The 16,623-nt window shown below is 37.9% G+C and overlaps 1 protein-coding gene and 1 long non-coding RNA gene across 2 annotated transcripts in view; one reads left to right on the top strand and one right to left on the bottom strand.

Annotated features, from left to right (window-relative positions):
- Positions 1-16,623, top strand: part of LOC137006699 (zinc finger protein 271-like) — a gene marked incomplete at its 3' end in the record, with an annotated part of 69,918 nt that overhangs the window by 29,020 nt on the left and 24,275 nt on the right. The window lies entirely within an intron of this gene.
- Positions 2,320-3,811, bottom strand: LOC137007931 (uncharacterized). The gene is made up of 3 exons (XR_010892725.1): positions 3,640-3,811; positions 2,522-2,581; positions 2,320-2,411 (listed from the first exon to the last, which is right to left on the bottom strand). It is a non-coding gene; the product is annotated as an uncharacterized lncRNA (long non-coding RNA).

A 16,623-nucleotide genomic window follows, 5' to 3' on the forward strand; every position in this document is an offset into this window, starting at 1 on the left:
ACGTAACGTACCGGTTAACAGTGACCCGACGTTTGTCCTCCTTATCCCCCGCTTGTCACCTCTCCCACACCAGTTCAGTTGGCGGGCGACGTTGGTGCTGAAGACCTTGGAGCAGATTCTCCAGATGGTCTTCTTCATATTTGGCCCGCCGCTGATGGATAATCTGTTCACCTTCAACAGGTACATTTAAATACGTTTTAGCAAAGAAATGGACCTCTTCTGTACTGTACTAAACACTAGTACCCGTCAAATGTTTGGAATTAATTAATCTTATGTAATGTTTTTGAAAGTCTGTTCATGTTCACCGATTGCATTGATTTGATACAAAATTTAATCCAACAGCAAACATTTTTGTAATATTCATATGAACTGTTTACTATTTTGAAAAGCAATTCTTGCTTTGCAAAGCTGAATTTTCAGCAGCACATGATACTTCAGAAATCAGTCTAATATGCTGATTTTCTGCTCAAGAAACATTTCTGATTATTATTAATGTTGAAAGTTGTGCTGCTTCATAGTTTTGTGGAAACTGTGATAAACTACCTTTCAAAAGTTTAGGGCAGGAATGGGCAAACTTGGTCCTGGAGGGCCACTGTCCTGCAGAGTTTATCTCAAACCCCAATTAAACACCAGAACCAGCCCATCAAGCTCTAATTAGGCTGGAAGGAAACTTTGAGGCAGGTGTGTTGAGGCAAGCTAGAGCTAAACTTTGCAGGACAGTGGCCCTCCAGGACTGAGTTTGGAGACCCCTGGTTTATGGTGAGTAACAATTTTAATAAGCAAAATCAAAAATGACAAACACATTTATAACATTTCAGAAGATTTACATTTCAAATAAATGCTGTTCATTTGAACTTTGTTCATCAAAGAATCATAAAAAAGAATCGCTGTTTCCTCAAACATGAAGTGGAAAAAACTATTTAATGTAGATAATAAGAACCATAATCAATAATTGATCACCAATAGTAACTGCTAATATCCAAGCATAAAAACGGCTTATGAGAATGTCATGTGACACTGAAGACTGGAGTAATGATGTTGAAAATCAAGCTTTGATCAGAATAAATGAAATTTACAAAATATTCAAATAGAAAAATTATTTAAAATAGTAATAATATTTAAAGGAACACTTTTTTTGAAAAAAGGCTCATTTTCCAACTCCCCTAAACTTACCGTTTTCAAATCCACAGGTCACAGGCGCTGCGTAATATCATGAAATGGATTCGAAAACGGTAAAACTCAACTGTTTAACTCTAGGAGAGTTGGAAATGAGCCTATTTTCAAAAAAAAGTGGAGTGTTCCTTTAACTGTTAAAGGGTTAGTTTACCCAGAAATGAAAATCCTGTCATGTATTACTCTCCGTCATGCCGTTCCACACCTGTAAGTCCTTCATTAATCTTCAGAACACAAATTAAGATATTTTTGTTGAAATCCGATGACTCTGTGAGGCCTGTATAGCCAGCAATGACATTTCCTCTCTCAAGATCCATTAATGTACTAAAAACATATTTAAATCAGTTCATGTGAGTACAGTGCTTCAATATTAATATTATAAAGCCACGAGAATATTTTTGGTGCGCCAAAAAAAACAAAATAACGACTTATTTAGTGATGGACGATTTCAAAACACTGCTTCAGGAAGATTCAGAGCACAAATGAATCAGAGTATTAAATCAGCAGTTCGGAGCGCCAAAATCACATGATTTTAGCAGTTTGGTAGTTTGACGCACGATCCGAATCATGATTCGTCACACAGATTCATAACGCTCCGATGCTTCCTGAAGCAGTGTTTGAAATCGGCCATCACTATATAAGTCTTTTTTTTTTTTTTTTTTTGGCGCTCCAAAAATATTCTTGTCGCTTTATAATATTAATATTGAACCACTGTACTCACATGAACTGATTTAAATGTGTTTTTAGTACATTAATGGATCTTGAGAGAGGAAATGTCATTGCTATGAAGGCCTCACGGAGCTATCGGATTTCAACAAAAATATCTTAATTTGTGTTCTGAAGATTAATGAAGGTCTTACAGGTGTGGAACGGCATGAGGGTGAGTAAATGACAGAATTTTAATTTTTGAGTGAACTAACCCTTTAATGTTTTCAATCTTGATTTCAAACTTTTGGCAAGTAGCATATAAACACACACACTACATTTCTTTAGTAGTTGTAGGTTGACAATTCCATTTCTTACCATTCTCTGCATAAAACCTCTGTCTGACAGACTTTGCTCCAGCCGGTCTAGATCCTCAGTGGATGCAAGAGGAAAGATGCCATCTTCCTCATCATTTTGCACTGCCACTGGGGGTAAAAAGCGCCTGTTTCCCACTAGAGACTGGACCAGTGAAGTCAGGTGGTTGATCTTCATGTCCATTTTCTCTAGTGTTTCTAGAATGGCCCTTTCTACAGCTGCAGTACAGAAGAACATTTAATTTGGCATGTAGTTTTAATTAATAAAATAATGCATTTTACCATTTTTTTATTTTTTTTTTTAAGTTGATAAATAACAAATAACTTACATGTACATTGATTTGGAACCAGACGCAAGACTGGATTTTCCTGTCTCACACCAGAAGTACCTATAAGTAAAAATTTACTGTGAGGTTTTCAATGTTTTGTGACAATGTTTTCATTGTCACGTGTGCCTCTGACTTGGTGGATGTTACCAAGAACATATCTGGGTTACATTTCACTCTAAATAATGTGACATTTTCATGAAATGACCCCCACTCTTAATACATTTTTTGTTTGTTTGTTTGTTTCACTCTTTTACCTGGATTGGTGAAAGGTTTAGTTCACCCAAAAATGAAAATCATGTCCTCAATTACTCACCCTCATGACGTCCAAACCCGTAAGACCTTTGTTCATCTTCAGAACACAAATTAAGATATTTTTGATGAAATCTGAGGGCTGTCAGTTCCTTCATACTGCCTTTGCTATGAACACTTTGACTCTTCAGAAAGTTTATAAAGAGATCAGAAAAATTCATATGGATTAGTTATCAGTCTGAAGACTTGATTGCTTTATTTGATGAACAGATTCAATTTAGGTTTTTACTCACATGTAAACATTGATCATTGATCTTACCAGTGCTGATGCCGCTCTCTCTCCTATTGCGGCCTTTGATTCTGAAATTAGCTTGCTGATGATCAATAAAATGCAGCTCATATATTTTTCTTTCATTGACGTATAATACATTAAATATGCATATAGCATGGGAATTGAAGATCGGATTTATATCCGTTTTGCGGTGACACATTTATGTGGCCAAGAGTAAATTAAATCGTCCAATCTGTAAAAACGCATGAAGTGACCAGATGTAAATGGGCCCTTTATGATCGTTTTGAAGAGTTAAAGTGTCAGATGCAAAGACCATCAATGGAGGAACTGACATCTCTCAAATTTTATCAAAAATATCTTAATTTGTGTTCTGAACGAAGGTCTTACTGGTGTGGAACAACATGAGGGTGAGTAATAAATGACAAATCTCATTTTGGGGTGAACGAACCCTTTAAGAGACACACTGGAGCTGAAAATGGTGGAGTTGGAAAGTAAAAACTATCAGCCTCAGCTTACTTTAAGTTTTCATGATAGCATAAAACAATATATGTACAAAAATACTTTGTAGGTAACATACTCTGTTCTCTTCCTTGGTGGTCACCTGAGGGTCTCAGGACAGAAAAGGTGTGCTCTATGGATTGAACAGATGTAATTATAAGCATTAGATTGTTTAAATGTTGTGAATGTGTTTGATTTCCTCAGGCCTAATTAATGCTCTTGTACCTTGTGTGTTGGGTGGATCAACACCATAGCCGGCTCCGTGATGGCCTGCCTGAGAGATGCCCAGTGTCGCTGAGAAAGGTGGAGCAGGTAAGATTTGCTTGTTACCAACACAAGTTAACAAACACTAATATTTTAACAGAAAAGCATAACACAGATTTTGGTTCACTTCTTATTATAACAGTATGGTTCATTTATTCATTATTACACTGGCATTACCAACAATCTCCAGTCAGTAAATCAGGGTTTTTATGAGTACATTAAGGACTCTAATGTAGTTTTCACACTGGGGATGTGTTGTAGTCCATATTTGAGTGTGATTTATTCCTGGCCCCCCCTGCAGCTTTGGTCTGGTCTAGGGTACGGTACGTACTGTGATACTCATGGTGTACTGAACGTACCCCTGTCCATTCTCAAAATTCAAACAAAAACGTCCATTTTTACGCTCCTTGATATGGCATGACAGATCTCTGTACAGGCGCAAAGTGTGAGAGAGAACGTGATCATCTTTTCCTCTTTAAAGGGTTACTTCACCCAAAAATAAAATTTACACCTGTAAGTCCTTTGTTCATCTTCGCAACACAAATTAAAATTTTTTTGATGAAATCTGGGGGTTTCTGTAGTAGGGATGGGCATTTCAAACAAAAATAATATTTGAAGATCACTGGGAATTATTCAAATATTATTCGAAAATCGCACCCCTCCCCTGCATACACACATGCATGTAGGCCTACTATAATACACTACACACAGAGGGAGGGAAAGAGACAATTCATTGGGGAATAGGCTGTCTTAACCTAAGCCATAGAATGATTAACTAATGACTAAACGTGTTATAACAGAACAGGCGTTGTGAACAGCCTGAATCACAGCACTTGTGTGAACATTGATTTTAACGTCTCTGTTACGTGCCACGCTAGTCTACAGTTTGTGTGTAAGACAACGTGATTGACAGCTTGTAGGTGCGTTATTGGCAGCACGCGCCACCCTCTGTTTACATGAACGTATCACCATTGAGGATTTTTTAAAGATGAAAATCGCACAACCTGTTCAATATTCTATAATTAAATGAACAAATCGATTATTCGAAAATCGTGAGACATCCCTATTCTGTAGTCAATACGACTACAGTGCTTCAACCTTAAAGGATTAGTTCACCCAAAAGTGGAAATTCTGTCATTAATTACTCACCCTCATGTCGTTCCACACCCGTAAGACCTTCATTCATCTTCAGAACACAAATTAAGATATTTTAGTTGAAATCCGATGTCTCCGTGAGGCCTCCATAGGGAGTAATGTCACTTCCTCTCTCAAGATCCATAAAGGTACTAAAAACATATTTAAATCAGTTCATGTGAGTACAGTGGTTCAATATTAATATTATAAAATGACGAGAATATTTTTGGTGCGGCAAAAAAAAAAAAAAAAAGACTTATTTAGTGATGGCCGATTTCAAAACACTGCTTCAGGAAGCTTTGGAGCGTTATGAATCTTTTGTATCGAATCATGATTCGGATCGCGGTTCAAACCCGCCAAACTGCTGAAATCACGTGACTTTGGCGCTCCGAACTGCAGATTCGACACACAGATTCATAACGCTCCGATGATTCATGAAGCAGTGTTTTGAAATCGACCATCACTATATAAGTTATTTATTTATTTTTTGGCGCACCAAAAATATTCTCGTCGTTTTATAATATTAATATTAAACCACTGTATGCACATGAACTGATTTAGATGTGTTTTAGTGCCTTTATGGATCTTGACAGAGGAAGTGACATTACTCCCTATGGAGGCCTCACGGAGCCATCGGATTTCAACTAAAATATCTTAATTTCTGTTCTGAAGATTAATGAAGGTCTTACGGGTGTGGAACGACATAAGTGGGAGTAATTCATGACAAAATTTTCATTTTTGGTGAACTAACCCTTTAATGTTATGAAGGGACAAGAATACTTTTTGTGCGCAAAACCAAAACAAAAATAGTGACTTTATTTAACAATTTGAACTGTTGTCATATGGAGTTGATGTAGTGCAGTCTTCCATGTTTATGTCCGAACACCAGCTCAGTATTGGCTGAATCCTGTGTCAGCATCACACGCATCCATCGTTGTGCTCACGTGTACAGCTTCAGCCAGTACTGTTTTTATTTTCGTTTTGCGCTCAAAAAGTATTCGTATCGCTTCATAACATTAAGGTTGAACCACTGTAGTCAGGTTGACTATTTTAACTATGTCTTGACTACCTTGACTACAGACATCAAAAGGTGCAATGATGTTGCTGCCTATGTGTGGTTCAGGAACCAATGGATTTCATCAACAATATCTTAATTTGTGTTCTGAAGATGAACGAAGGTCTTATGGGTTTCGGCTGACATGAGGGTGAGTACTTGATGACAGAAACTTCATTTTTGGGTGAACTAACCCTTTAATAAATCATTGTGAATTCATTGAGTTTTGTTACTGTTTTCAGCTCACATTCTGACAATCAAGCATCTGAGGCAGCGTTCGTGACGCGTTGTATTAGTAGTTATATTTGATTATTAAAATAAGTGATTTAATAAATGATCAATCACATCAACTCATTTTACAATCTTATTAGCCCTTTATTTAGATTAAAAAGCGGCATGTGCACTCCCTGTCATGCTGTTGGCTATATGCCACTGCAGTAAACGCATATCACAGTATTAAGGCTAATGATTAATCGATCAGTTCATGTAAATGATCAGTCTTGGGTATTTGTGTAAATTGACATCCCTAATTACGACTTACAGTACATCCAGAAAGTATTCACAGCGCTTAACTTTTTCCACATTTTGTGTTACAGCCTTATTCCAAAAGTGATTAACACAATACCCCACCATGACAATGTGAAAGAAGTTTGTTTGAAATCTTTTCAAATATATTAAAAATAAAAAAATTAAAACAAATCTCATGTACATAAGTATACACAGCCTTTGCTCACTACTTTGTTATAGCACCTTTGGCACCAATTACAGCCTCAAGTCTTTTTGAGTATGATGTGGTAAGCTTGGCACACCTATTTTTGGGCAGTTTCATTCATCTTTGCAGGACCTCTCAAGCTCCACCAGAGAAATGCTGGAGCTCTGTCAGAGTGACCACTGGGTTCTTGGTCACCTCCCTGACTAAGGCCACGTTCTCACTGTCAGTTTTTGGGATTGACAATCGCATTTACTTACAGGTGTCAGTCTTAAAGTCTCGTTCACACAGCAACTTACAGTAGCGTCTGGAACACAGTAGCGTCTGTATGAACGTCCAACGAGAGTCAAGCCCATATTCTCTTACTAGTAACCATAACAACAGTGACCAACATAACATTAAAGATGGCGACGTCCATAAAACTGAAAAGTATTATCACTTTTGACGTGACGAGACTAATTGAAGCGCAAGTTCACCCATCAAACATGGATGCAAACTCCTCACCTTTCAGTGACAACTCACCTTTTTGAGATTAAAATAGGTCAATTATGGGATTTGCATAGATCCAATGAGAAAGTGTTTTTATGGAGGTGAGGGGGTGGGGTCTTACAAGGGTACTTGGTGGTTTCAATAAGTACTGTACATTGTTTCCTTTACGCTTACTTTAAAAACTAATGTCTTTTAAAGGGGAATATTTTATGTATTTGAGGTCTGAGATGTGGGAACGGTGAAGAGAGAGAGAGCAAACAGTTTGCAGTTTAGCTCAGTATTGCCGTCTATTCAGCCAATATTGTCTTAAATATTCTGCATTACAGTTTTGAATATATACGGTATTAAAAATAAATCAGGCACATATAAATGTCCTGAAACACGACTTCTGGCTGCATGTCAATATCCATGGATTAGGTTTATTTGACAAGTTGTAAGGAACACTTTCAAGCCCAACCTTTAGTGTAATCGTTAGTTTTACTTGTGTTTTCGGAGTTTCCTCTGTTAAATCCAGTCACGCAGAAGGTCCTTTTGCCACTCAGTCCAGCTGAGGGAGCGCGTTCCGGCGGGAAAGTGACGTTGGTGCATACCCTCTATACTTAAGCACATGTTTTTTTGTTTGTTTGTTTTTTAAATAAATTTGCAAAGATTTCAAACAAACTTCTTTCATGTTGTCACTTGTTTGTAGAATTTTTGAGGGGAAAAAATGTATTTAATCCTTTTTGGAATAAGGCTGTAACTGAGAATACTTTCTGGTTGTATTATATATCTGCACAAAATGATGTGAATGCACAAGTGAACTTGAGTGTGCTGTTGTTTCTTCTTTTGTTTTATTTATTTTCATTATTTTTTTTCTTACTCTGTGTTCTTCCTTGGTGGTCACAATCACCTGAGGGTCTCAGGACAGAAAAGGTGTGCTCTGTGGATTTGAAAAGATAATGTAATAAACAGTTTTAGATTTTGTTGAAGTTGAAATGTTTTTGGTTTCTTCCTCCCTATTCTATTGTAATTAATGCTCTTGTACCTTGTGTGTTAGGTGGATCAACACCATAGCCGGCTCCGTGATGGTCTGGCTGAGGGATGCCCACAGTCGCTGAGAAAGGTGGAGAAGGTAAGATTTGCTTATCAACACAAGTAAACGCACAGAAAAATGTGTTGCTAATTGAAATTTTAGGAAAGAATAAAACCAAAGAATTACATGAATTACAACTAGAGATACACCGATGTATCAGCCAATACAAGCAATTATTTCTGTTATCAGCTGATTGTTTAGAAACTGCTGATATTCAGGACAGTTTATATGTTCTCAATCAAAACGGGCTGGAAAAAAGTGTTTAGACGGCAAATCTTGCTGTGTGTGTGAAGAAAATTAAAATTAACACAACAAACGCATTAACAGTTAAAAATAGGGGTGTAACGATACATCGTTATATCGCGATATAAAACGCGATGATATGTATCGGTGATATGATTCGATATGATCCGTGATATAGGCCCGGTTTCACAGACAGGGCTTAGGCTAAGCCAGGATTAGGCCTTAGTTATATATCTCATAACTTATATCCTAGTTCAATTAGGATATTTAAGTAGCTTTTATAAATGTACACTAGAAAAAAAACATTACTGGTGTGCATCTCCTTAGCTGTTATAAATTCACTGAAAACCACAGCTTCTTGGGGCTTATTGCTTTATTACAACTCTGTAATAGTGATCAAATGTAACTTACTCTGTGTTCTTCCTCGGTGGTCCCCTGAGGGTCTCAGGACAGAAAAGGTGTGCTCTATGGATTGAAAAGATCTAATATTATGCTGTTTAAAATTCTGTAAAGTGCTCTAAATAGCTTCTCTTGTTTCCTCCTCCTTATTGTAATTAATGCTCTTGTACCTTGTGTGTTAGGTGGATGAACACTCCAGCCGGCTCCGTGATGGTCTGCCTGAGAGATGCCCACAGTCGCTGAGAAAATTGGAGTGGGTAAGTTGCATTTATTACATTTGCAAATTAACAGTACATTGCAATTGCAATTTGAACTGTGTTTTTTTTTTCTTTTTTTTTTTCATTAACTTGATTCTATTTGGGTGTAAAATTTACTTAAGTGAATTTATGTGCATTTATCTTACTCTGCGTTCTTCCAAGGTGGTCCCCTGAGGGTCTCAAGACAGAAAAGGTGTGCTCTATGGTTTGAACGCAAAATATGTTATTTAGTTTTAGATTGTTTAAATGCTGTGAATGTGTTTCTGATTTCCTCATCCCTGATTGTGCTCTTGTACCTTGTGTGTTAGGTGGATCAATACTCCAACCGGCTCCGTGATGGTCTGGCTGAGAAACACGCACTGGAGCTGCAAAAGGTGGATTGTGTAAGTTGCACATGTAATTGTGAGGTTACTGTTCCTCCATCAATAGGGCATTTCCCCATAACTTACACACTTTAAAGATGATAAACATAATTGTAAAAGTAATGCATATGAAGTTTCTCTATGTATTGATAGCCTCCACTCCAATATTACTGCTACGCAAGACTTGATAGAGAACTCTGTATTTGCGCGTTGTCTGAAATAAGTGTGTGCACGCTCTCACAGAAAAATAAAAAATAGTTTATGGGTTAGGAATGACACAATTCACAAAAGTTAAAATAACCCATTAATTGGATCACATGTTTGACTTCATTTGAGCATTCCCACCAGCCAGATACAACTAATAATTTACCTTGAAAGCTGGGGAGACTCTCACACCAGGTCTGCTGTTGGTCTTCCATATCACTTTGTTGCTGATTAACAAATGCTGTTGACAGTCGGGGGGTCATTAGTGATGTTCATTTTGATAGCTACGGTTCTGCAGCTGTATGTTTCAACAGTTATTTAATTCAGCGGTTCTTAATTCTTTTCCTGCACAGGAAATCTGTTAAGGTTTAGTTCAATTAGGAACATTCATTCACGGATTTGCGCAACGCCACTGCCTGATGAAACTAGAGAAGTGTGACGTAATATAACTCTATGAATAAATACAATTTAAAGGGATGTCTTATGCACTTTAATGTCCTTTGAATGGAAAATATATGCTCCCTTCGAACTGGAATCATGGTGGATCCTGTGAAATCCACGGTCGAATAGCACAAATGTCTGAAGTGATAAGAGATATACAAAATGTGACGAACAGGATTAAGAACCGCTGACATAGTTGTAGCTTTAAATAATAATTGTAGATTTGGATAGAACAATTAAAATGATTTAAGATAAGAGATCTTCAGACTTACAGTTGCTTAAAGAGTTTACAGCTCTGCTCTGCAAAACCTGAGGTTGCACAACAGGACCTGATAAAAGGGAAATTTTGTTTTTGTATTCTGGCTGTTATGCACTTTTAATCTTACTTATTTCATACTGGGCCGTTCTGTGTAAATCAACCAAATTTGAGAATTACATAGATCAATTTTTTGATGTTGAAAAAAAATGTTGAAGAAAGAAAAACAAATGGTGATGAAAGCAAAAATATTGAATGTCATGGATCTGTCACGGATCCCTTGTCCCCAGAACTCCAAATCCCATGATCCTCCTGTTCTCCACACCTGCACTCACTTCCCTCGTCATCTCCCCATCATCACAGATCATCGTCACCTGTACTCTCTCATCTGCACTGCCTTTATATTGGACTCACTCCCTTCACTCCTTGTCCGTTCTTAATGTTATGTTAGATGGTTAATGTGTGTAAAGTGTGTATTCTCCTGCGTTCTTCAGTAAATACCCTGTGTGTGGAAATCCATTTAAGTATCTTCTCTTCAGCACGTACACCATTGTAACAGGATCATGAATTTTTTTTTAATTGTCATCAACACATAAGATTTTACTAATATACTACCGATCTCTGTAAAAATAACGTTTTGAAAAAAAAAATTAATTTTGACGCACACACACACAAAAAATCATGGATTACTCAAATATACATCCATGACATTTAATAGTTTGGCTTTCTTCATTTATGCATTTCTTTCACCAGGGGGGAAAAAAAATTAAAATTGGAGTTTAAATGTAATGTGTATTGTTATTCATAGCATTCATTTTATTACCATGTTTTACATGTTTTTACATTTATTTTCCATTACCTTTTTTCTTTGTGCGTTTTGGAATTGATGGAGGTTTTGGTGCTGGTGGAACACTTTCTTTGTCTGCAGTTTTTCTTTTTTTAAGAGGTGGTTGTTCTGGTGCCTCATCATCCGATGAGTAGATGTGGTTGGAGCACAGTTTCTTTCTAGGAACACAAAGAAAAAAGTACAACTGCACACAGTAATTGCCCCTTGTGTGATGTAGCAAATACTCATATAAATGGACTAAAAACATTTTATGCTTTATTTCTCCTTAAAGGGATAGTTCACCCAAAAATAATCATTTTCATAATTTACTGTAAGACCTTTGTTCATCTTCAGAACACAAATGAAAATATTTTTGATGACATCCAGTAACTTTCTGACCCCCCGTAGACAGCAATGCCACTACCACCTCTTTTTGGTAAACGCAGCACAAATGCAGCGGGTTCTGTGTCAAAACGCCGGCTCCTGCTTCAGCACCACGCACATACCTGTACATCGTGGTGCTCTTGTGCATGCGTGATGGAATCTGACATGGTAGAGGAAATTGTTGAATTATTTTCAACAATTTTTGTTGTTGTTGTTGTTGTTTCTTGCTCAGAAAAAGGGTTCTCATCGCTTCATAAAATTGTGGTTGAACCACTATAGTCACATGGACTTGTGATGTTATATTTTTAACAATGTCTTTACTACCTTTCTGGTCCTTGAGGGGGTAGTTGCGTTGATGTCTGAGCGTAGACGTCAACATAATTTGTGTTCAGAAGATGAATGAAAGTCTTGCAGGTTTGAAACGACTTGAGGGTGAGTACTTGATGGCAGAAACACTTTAAAACCTGTAACAATCATACTGAAGCTGCTATTCAATTATTTAAATATTCAGTTGAACTATGGTAAAGTTGGTTGAAATGAAAGTATATGGCATTTACATGTGTTAAAACATTTCTTTGTCTTTTGTGAGGACTTACTTTGGAATCCTTTTTCCAGCAATTTCGGGTTCTGAATTTATGTCGGATGTATAGCTGGCCTTCTTCCAGTTGTTGGCTACATTTTGAAAAGATGCTGAAAAATGAAATACAGGTAAGGTTTCAGTTTTGTTTATTAAAGCTTTATGTGAGACCACATTTTACAGTATAGATAAATGTACAAAGATTCTGAAAAATGAAATGCAGGTATGCTGGGTAAGATCATGTTTAATTTACAGTATAATTTACTCTTACCTGACTCGTGCAGGATTCTTGTTTTATGCCGGGTCCACCCCTTCTCTGGCTGTGGTGTCTCCATGATTTTAACACTCTTTAACAGCCTGTCAATGTCTTTATATGGTGGCCACCGGGAGTATCCGTCAGCATACCAGGACTTGGCAACTGGTCCAGTCGTCCCTTCTCCCTCAAACTCCACTATTAGGTACATTTTTTTTTTTTATATATATATATAAGAGAACTGCCAGCCTGAAACCCATATTGTGTATTAACTTGGATAAATTCAACTATGTAATTCAAATGCATAAACTATGGAACAAAAAGTGCTGATAAAGAATTAATCTGTATGTAAAAGTGGAATTGCAACAAAATGATGTTGATGTGGGACAAGAAAAATTTTGTTCTCTATTTCCTCAAATTTGCAGAACTCGACGGTGGTTGAGAGATCGTCAACTAAATAAATGCCGAGTGTAGAGGATGGTAGGGGATAGTCAAAAAAAGATTCCTGATGGTTGAAGGTGCTGTAAGCTACATAAATTTCATCCCTGAATGAAATTATATTTTGCAACTTTACCGCCGATGTAAACGTGACTGTTTGCCCAGTCCAGTTTAAGAGCGTAAGGGCTTGTCCTTAACTCTTTATACTGTGTCGCTTCATGAAAGGATGCAGGTAGAGGACCAGTTGCATGCTGTTTTTTGAGCAGATGCGGCCTGGTTTTGTGAGGTTTTTTGCAGCTTCTTTGCATCTCTGAGAATCTTTTTATTATTTGACTCAGAGGGCATGTTGGTTTCCTCAGAAGCCTTTAGAGTTTGTTCAGGTGATTCTCATACTTGAAAGCACTGAAGTTGTCTAGCACGCCATGCTTTTTTGCTTCATCTGCAAGATGTACAAGGCAGTGTGCATTATAGGACAGGAATTGTGGCCCATACAGTTGACCGAAGTGATTGACGAAGAGAACCAGTATGTCTAGTTGGCATAATCACAGTAATCTTCCATCAGACTGTTGTTGCACAGGATGAAGATTCCCACAAAAAGCAGCAAGAAGTTTTTGTACACCTCTGTGGTAAGGAGATCTTTCAACATAACAGGTCTGGTATACAGTAAAAACTGCCTGAACTCTGTTGCCTTCCACCTGTCAATTTCCCTCAGTGCCCTTGGTTTCCTTGCGAACTCCATGGGCACGCTTCTCTGAGCACTCACTAACCTTTCTGTTAATGTGTTTATTTGAAATCCCGACAGCCTACAAGTGAGAGGACCCATCTTCAACCACAAGTGGAGGTCTTCTCATGATTCCGAGGCACACGAGGTGCATGTAATCGAGGGGGATGCCAGAGACCATATCCAGGGAAGTTTGTTCAAGGGGTGACATGCCATGATGGTGATCAGAATCGGTCTTGTTTCTGAAGCTCTCATTGGTTCTTAGAGGCATGTCGCTTCTTGGAAATGTCATCCTGTTTTCCAGGTACACTCCATCCTGTGTGCATTTTTCACATCCATGATAGCCTGTGTGACCTTTGATGTTTTTTAGGAATGCACGAGCAGGTGCGTCGCAAACCATCGAAGAAAGTTGTAAAGCTAACCTCACTCCTTCAAACTCAAATCCATTACCCAATTCATTTACTTCCGTGATGAAGTCTTCGAGATACTCGGTCAGTGAGGTAGGTTTACCTGTGCCACAAAATAAAGCTATTGTCACTGGTTCTTCTTGTTGGATATTTTGCAGTGTTCCAAGAATGGGCCAGAACTGTGTTGACGAACTCTTGTAGAGGGGCAGACCATCGATGTTGACCTGAAGCTCCAATGTGTGAATGTTGGTCAGAATCTTGACATTCTGATGTAGCACCTCTGTGATTGAATTTAGTACTCCAAAATGGTAATACTGGCCACCAGCTTTGTGTTGTATTTGAGGGTTCCCACGCACCGTTCCTAGCAACGTTCTTGAGTCTTTTGGCAGATTCAAACTATGTTGACGTAGTATGTTTAGTAATGAATTTAATGCCACGTGTGAGATTTTGTTTTCAGTAGCCCAGGTTGCCAAATCTTCTTCTAGGGAAGTTGGATCGGTTTCAGACTCTGACTCGGGGTCTGATTCACTGTCATCAAGAACACTTGCCATATTGACGGCTTCAGTCTCGTCAATCTGAGAAAGACAGTCCATAAATGTGTCTTCATCATCGATTTGACATGGACAGATGTTACGTGAGTCACTGTGAATGCAACTCAACTCCGTCCCTGAAGTTGTTGCATTTATTGTCTGCAGTTGTTGATCCACCTTCTCCTTGGCTTTTCTCCTCAGTGTCCAATAAGACGGCTCATTGCAAGCCATAGTATTAAGACCTTAACACAAACAAACCCTTTTTTGTTGTTTGTTTACTGGCCTACCAAGATATTTGCATCAACACAATTGATGTATTATAAAGCATTATCAGTTGAACTTAGAGGCTTTTGCATCTGAAGTCATCATCCTTTAAGTGTCATCTAAAATGTTCTTATAAAGTGAGCATTTTTATCAGGCTCCTGTTTTAAATGGCAATGAACAGGACCTATCAATTGCCATTAAAGTGAAATTACTGAACCTAAACATAGGAGCCTGATAAAGATGCACATTTTATAAGAAAATTTCAGATGGCACTTGGAGGCTTTTGCATCTGAAGTCTACACAGACACATACATAACACACACACAAAATTTTGAAGTTTGGACTAGTAAGGAGGATAATGAGTTTCTTATGTTTAGAAAGGCTATGTTTATCTGATCAAATACAGTAAAAACAATTGTAAAAAAATTAATTTTATTTAAATATTTAAGAATGGTATGTATTCCAGTGGTGTTGATAATCATTTGATAAGAAATGTTAGAAACATCAGAATGATTTCTGAAGGATCATGTGACACTGAAGACCATATAATGATGCTTAAAATTCAGCTTTGATCACAGGGATAAATTACATTTTAAAATATGTTCAAAAAGAAAAGCTATTTTAATTTGTAATAAAATTTAGCCATTTTACTGTTTTACTGCATTTGATTTAATAAATGGAGTCTTGGTCATATTTATACTCAACAATATAAACTAAATATCTTGCTGTATCATAAAAGTTATCTTGCTGTCTAGATCCATTTCTGTACTTCATATTCAATCTGTTCTTCAAATGAGAGTATTGAATAGCAAAGTGTCTCGCGGGAAGTGAATTCGGATTCTCTGTTTCAGGGCATGCGATTGGCTGTTCGCTGCTGATGTCACACTTTCAAGTGCGCGCGCCCAAGAACTCCAGTTCAAATCCCAAGTCGACGGATGGACGGAGTTTGATCGGCGTCATGGTACCAGCAAAGTATGCATATCTTGAGGCTTGTTCGAGATACATCGGCGCTGCACAGACCGATCGGCGAATGACATCAAAGTACCGCGAGAGCGATTGGAGACCAGACTACTCCTTATGCTTTTGAATCGCTCTCGCGGTACTTTGATGTCATACACTGATCGGTCTGTGCAGCGCCGATGCATCTCGAACAAGCCTTTGGTTTCGTGATCTTGACTGTGTGTTGCACAAGCGGCAACCTCCCCCTTTCTCTCGTGAAGCCAATACGGAAGTAACTTAAACTGCGATTCATCGACTGGCCGCTAGGGACAGGCTCCAAAAGAGAGCAGAATCTCATAGAGTCCCATGTTAAATTGGCCAAGTTTATAGCAGAAAAAAACATGTTTACAAGTTGGTTCAAATTGTGGTTTTGGTCTATACTGCTATTTTTGCCCTTCATGACAACTCTGAGGGGGGTGAATTTTTTTATAACTTATCCGTTTAAATTATATTAAGCCTTAAAGTTCTGCATAATTAAGGGCGTGGTCACTTGAGTGACAGGTAGATTGCGCTGCTGTCTGAGCCGTCATGTTACCTCAGCTGCCGCTGAATTTGGCATCTCAGCCGTATTTGTGCTCGATTATTTTATACAATTATAAAATATGGCTTGCTGCATAATATTCGAGACTGATGTGTGTCTGTGTAGATGTGCATGCATGCGGAAGAGACACAGAACACACGTTGTTGGATCGTGGCATTGGCTGAAAGTTTTGGTTGTGAGATTTATACTGCAATGACAATGGCGGGAGGATATCAAAATCCGACAGCACTGCTTGGATA

Source organism: Chanodichthys erythropterus, chromosome 3, assembly GCF_024489055.1.
Source record: "Chanodichthys erythropterus isolate Z2021 chromosome 3, ASM2448905v1, whole genome shotgun sequence".
NCBI lineage: Eukaryota > Metazoa > Chordata > Actinopteri > Cypriniformes > Xenocyprididae > Chanodichthys > Chanodichthys erythropterus.